The 5,907-nt window shown below is 43.7% G+C and overlaps 1 pseudogene; it reads right to left on the bottom strand.

Annotated features, from left to right (window-relative positions):
- Positions 1 to 450: 450 nt before the first annotated feature.
- Positions 451 to 1,007, bottom strand: LOC118728552 (annotated as a pseudogene).
- Positions 1,008 to 5,907: the final 4,900 nt, after the last annotated feature.

Genomic DNA, 5,907 nt, shown 5'->3' with positions numbered 1-5,907 from the left:
GAATTCTTCCAGGAGATTAAGACCCCACGTTAACCACCATCCCGAGCCACCATTTTCTGGGAGCAGCCTCTTTCTCCCTCTATTGACAGAACAGTGTGCCCTTGATCCCCTGTCTCTGACCCAGTCACCTGTGGGCCAGTACAACCAAAAAACCTCAAGATTGGCACTCAGGTCACATAGAAGTAAAGTCTCCTTGCATGTGAATGTATTGGTAAGGAGATAATCAAGTCCTTCTGGGTATCTCTAAGGTAGAGTGGGTAAATACACACTCATATTGAAAAATTCATTTCTTGTCCCTTCATCAACAATGAAGTCATTGCTGAGAATTGCCTTCAGTTTCTGCTGAAAGAAAGTGTACTGTTTATAAATAGGTAGGGGAGTAAACCTTAAAAAAAAAGAATGACCTTTGGTTAAATCTGGTTCTGGGGGTCTTTACTTGGATCATTATTATTTTTTTAAAAGTTTATAGTTTATTAGTTCTCTCGCAAAAAAATCTGCACAACCATCACAGATAGTCACCGAAGAATCTTTACTCCTTCTGTTGTTCAATCTCCAGCTCACTTTTTGCCAGCACCAACATTGGCCTTAGCAATCCCCCTGACTTTCTTCAACCTGTTCTTGCGTTCCTTTCTATGTTTTCTTGAGGTCTTCTTCTTCTCATATAGGCCATGTCATGCAAGTCTGTGTTTGGGTTCATTTTTCTTTGTGTAATCCAAGGAATCATAAATTATGCCAAAGCCAGTGGTCTTGCCACCACCGAAGTGGGTTCTAAATCCAAACACAAAGATGACATCAGGTGTGGTCTTATACATTTTGGCTAGTTTTTCCCGAATTTCTGTCTTGGGTACTGTTGCCTTCCCAGGGTGAAGGACATCGATGACCATTTGCTTCCGCTGAAGTAGTCTGTTGGTCATGAACTTCCTGGTCCGGATGGTTACCGTGTCGTTCATGATGAAGGTTTAGCTTCCAGCAGCCAGGGAGGAAAAGCTTGGATTATTATTTTTAAAATATATATGTAGTTTTTATTTCAGAGATGAAGGAAGAGGGAGGGAGAGATAGAAACATAAAAGATAAGAGAGAATCATTGGTTGGCAGACTCCTATATGCACCCTACTGGGGATCAAGGCTGAAACCTGGGCATATGCCCTGAACAGGAATCAAACTGGGACTTCCTGGTTCATAGGTCAATGCTCAACCACTGAGCTACGCCGGCCAGGCTGGAGGTCTTTACTTTTAAAAGAACAAGTGATTGTAAATCAGGCGTCTTCAAACTACAGCCTGCAGGCCACATGCGGCCTGCAGAGGAGTCTGATCTGGCCCGCCAGATTTTTTGGGCAGTGAGCGCAGCCGAGGTGTTACAGTAGGAATTAGTAGTTTATATAGTCCGGCCCTCCAGCTCTCTGAGGGACCGTGATCTGGCCCCCACTTTAAAAAGTTTGAGGACCCCTGTATCAATCCTCTGAATCATGTATCCCAGGGAATTTGGGGAATTATTCCAATGTCCTAAATGTATATTTTTAAACTTCCAAAGTTACATACATTCTTTCTGAAAATTTGGCAAAATCACACATCAATATAGTTTTTTTAAGTGAGGTATCTGGTCAGTAGGCAATAAAAGGAACCAAATAATATTAAGATGTCTGTTTCAAAGATGCAATTCCAGCAGCCAGCTGTTTATTTTTCTGGAGGGGAAAAGCACTCTACAAGTTTTGGTAAATGATGGATTTTCTTCATTATCTCCAATCTACTGTAGCCTATCTTGGAATCATATTGTGTTCCAAGCCAAAAATAAGCTATATTTCTTTTTTTATTTCCTTTTGTTTTCTTTGTATTTCCTCTTTAAAGAGACTGACAGTCTCCAGAGACCTGGAACTTGTGGTTCACAACCCTTCTGCTCCAGATAGAGGGACTGTATTTTTAAGCCAATCCCTGAATAGAAAGAACCAAAGAAGGAAATATGTGGAGTATAAAAATCTCTTTTCAAAATGCATGAGAGCCTCATAAATTTGAAAACATTTTTCCTTCATAAATTGTCCCAAAAAGAAACATTTAGCACTTACCACCTGTATTGGAGGCAATTAAGCAAACCAGAGAACATTCCTTCTTTCTTGTGGGGGAGAGACTAGTGGATTGCACTTTCTTCTTAAAACACACACACACACACACACACACACACACACACACACACACTCATGAGACCGGCCAATAAGCCAGGACAAGTGGAATAGGGAAACTGAGATAGCTAATTGGCTAAGCAGTTTACAGCCATCTACCGGTAGTAAATATTCGATAGTAAAATCTTATCTTCCGTAACAAGGACATTTAAGAGTAAATGGTTTACACTTCTCTCCAACCAGAAAGTAAATAGCTTAAACCACCCCAATCAGGGAGATAGATAGCAGACATCCAATTAGTACCATTTGTGCCAACACACCCAAGGATGGATGAAAATTAAGGGAATTAATTAATCTCTTTTTGGTGAATCAGCATAAGGCTGATGAATATTCGATTAAGATCTTCCCCTAAGACCTCCCCTAAACTCAGCCTTTAAAACCCTCAAGACAAAGGACCCAGGGTGCGCTCTCCCTCCCGGGAGCAAGCCACGCCTTTCTTCCCTCTCAGAGGAGCATCTCCTGAACTCCAAGGATTCCCATGAGACTTGTAATTAGGAGAGCAATAGGCCGTGGCAGCTCCTCCTGGCCTACCCCCCAACCCTCCATCCTGTTCCGAGGCCTCCTTTTCTCTCACTTTCCAATGAGCCAAAGATGCTCAGCCTAAGCTCTCCTTTTGCTTCTAATTAGGCCTTTCCTTTTATTTCACTGTCCCCAGCTTTAATAAATGTGCTCTCAACATCACATAGCCTGGTATTGTGAAAACTTTCCTGCACAAAGTCAAGAACACACACACACGTGTGTACACACACACCCACACACACAGACCAGTTCTACCCTAGGCAGACCAGCTCTGGGTCCAGTTCCTTTCCAGTAACACAAGCAAACAGTATTACACTTAAAGGCTATCACAGGCTTTACTACAATATTTGCTGAAGAGGAATTAATAATCAACAGTTACCAGTAATTGCTCCACACCAGTTGTTACTATGCCACACTGTTTTTGGAAAGCTCTTCTCCTGGCCGAAGCCGGTTTGGCTCAGTGGTAGAGCGTTGGTCTGCAAACTGAAAGGTCCCAGGTTCGATTCCGGTCAAGGGCATGTACATTGGTTGTGGGCACATTCCCAGTAGCGAGTGAGCAAGAGGCAGCTGGTTGATGTTCCTCTCTCATTGACATTTCTAGCTCTATATCTCTCTCCCTTCCTCTCAGTAAAAAAAATCAATAAAATATTTTTTTTTAAAAAGAAAAGAAAGCTCTTCTGGTTGGAGGGGGAAAAGCATGACCTTGTAGTTGTGCAGAGATGGATTCAGGTTCTGGTTTGCCGTTACAGTCACATGCCACGCAACCTGGGATACCTCCTGAGAAATGCATGGTGAGGCAGTTTCATCTTTGTGTGAACATCACAGAGTGCACTTGTACAAACCTAGGTGGTATTGCCCACTACACACCTAAGCTATATGGTAGAGCTTATTGCTCTGCAGGGAGGACAAATAATTTTCCTTCTACCTTTCTGGACTCTTGGCCAAGACATCCCTGTAATAAAAGACAGATTAACAAGATTTAAAAAAACAACAACAAAATCCACAAGTTTAATAAGATGTGTATCTCCAGTATATATGAGAGCGACTGAATAACTCACCACAAAGGCTGAAGCCACCACGCTAAATACCATCTTCATTAAAGACAAAAAAAGATGTTGGGGTGGAAGGACAGTTATGGGAGGTTACCAAGAAAAGCCCAGGTAAGGTTGCTATGCAGATTTACCGTATTTTTCGGACCATAAGACGCTCCGGACCATAAGACGCACCAGTTTTTAGAGAAGGGAAATGAAGAAAAAAAGATTCTGAAACAAATAGTGTCCTAAAATATTTTATGTGCATTAAAACCAAACATCACAGTCATAAACACATGTAATCAACCCTGTAAAGTAAACAGCAGCATTTAGAACCATTTTAGAGCCGGGCAAGCACACAGAGACCACACAGAGCTGGGCAAGTAAAAAAACTTTTTTTTAAAAGTATATGTGTAGGCTATATTTGGACCATAAGACTCAGGGACTTTTTCCCCCCACTTCTGGGGGGAAAAAAGTGCGTCTTATGGTCCGAAAAATACGGTAAGTTGCTGTCTTCTGCACTGATAGGAGTTTCTAGAGATAAAGTTGGCCCCTCCCCGCCTCTTCCTGGTACAGCCGGGAAGACACCTTATGAATGGAGGTTCCCCTTTACAAATGCAAATGTCTCTCACAAAGGGTAACTTCTGCTTGGTTTTCAGATCTTCTTCCAAGTCTGTTGTTTCTTAAAATTCGCCAACCTAAAATAATCCTTATGTCAAATAGACGTATTTTGGGTTGACAATATCTGTTCACCTATAGCTTTTAGAATGCAAACCTGCATGGCATGTTACTGTACTGAATACTGTAGGCGATTGTTATGTCACCAACCCTTGCAGGACAAAGACCCCCAAATCGTGGTTGTTCTGTGGTGGGCAGTTAGACAGACATGAGCAAAACAAGGACAGTGGGCCAGGTACAGAAGGTCCCCAGGGTGGGAAGCCCCAGGTGCCTAGCAAAGAACAATTGTAGGGTGGGACCTTGCCCCCAGGGTGACCTTTCCTACCCTAGCATGTCCCTGATCTTTCTGTTCCTCTCCAGAGATAACTTTGAGGCCTCTGTTGTATTTCATCTCCAGGCCCAGGAAAGCAACAAAACCAGACAAGTGACACAAAGCTGACTTCAGGACCAGCTTCACTGGATAAGGACCCCCTTTCGCAGACCCATCAATCAGTGGAGACTACAAACCTGAAGGGACACACCTGGAAAGCCGCTGAATATTCTTTTGAGATTTTCCCGCTGGGACCTCCCCTAAAATCTTCACCCTAAAACCCTTAAGAGGAGAACCAGGACCCGGGAGCTCTCCCTCCTGGGAGCTCCCCTGAGCCTTTCCCATTCCCCTTGCCATCATCCATCTTCCCCCAGGAGAACTAACCTTTAGCTTCCTCCCTCCCAAGCTCCTTTACCTCTATAACTGCCTCCGTGATTTTATAAACACAGGTTCTCTTGCAGTTTGGGTCTGGCTCTGATTCCTTCCTTGCCAGAAATCAAGTCCCGAGAGGTTACTGAACCCAGGTTTGGTCTGACTACACCAGCCTAACACCTGGTGCCATTCCTGCCACCTACAATAGTTCTGCCTGGTGTCACCGCTATCAGTAAGATGGGACAGTATTTGAAAAAGCAAGTCAGAAACTTTATTTCCAGGGAATGGAGAAGAAAAATTGAATGCCTACTGATTCCTTCTCCCATTTCTGTGGGATTAGGAAAGAGTTACCGGACAGGGAGTGGGCCCAGTGAGGGTCTGCCTCAAGCCGCCAGGTAGTGTGTGGGTTCTTGACTCCGTTCAGGAAGCATTTCATATTAGGAGTCCAAGTACTTGTAACTTTGAAAGTGTGTTTCTTAAAGCTGGGGACAGTAATTCTCTTAGAAATAACCTATCTAACAAAAAGGAAATATGCAAATTGACTGTTATGTCATCACAAAGATGGTGGCACCCATAGCCATAAGATGCCAGAGTTCCACAGTCCTTTCAGCCCAGTTGGGGAGAAGAGGGAGAAGGGGAGAACAGCATGATGTGGCTGGACCTGTCCTCAGCACCCCCAGTCATCCAGAGCCGGCCTGAGGCATAGGCAAGCTTTGATGGTGGCTGCCCAGCTGCCCAGGGTTGCCCAAGGCTCAGGTAACTGTTATGGAGTGAGTCCCCAAGAGATGAACCACCGAAGCCAATTTGATTAAGCCAGTAAGAA

Source organism: Pipistrellus kuhlii, unplaced genomic scaffold, assembly GCF_014108245.1.
Source record: "Pipistrellus kuhlii isolate mPipKuh1 unplaced genomic scaffold, mPipKuh1.p scaffold_m20_p_3, whole genome shotgun sequence".
Taxonomy (NCBI): Eukaryota; Metazoa; Chordata; class Mammalia; order Chiroptera; family Vespertilionidae; genus Pipistrellus; species Pipistrellus kuhlii.
The sequence above is the reverse complement of the archived record's forward strand: the minus strand, read 5'-3'. Positions and strand labels throughout refer to the sequence as shown.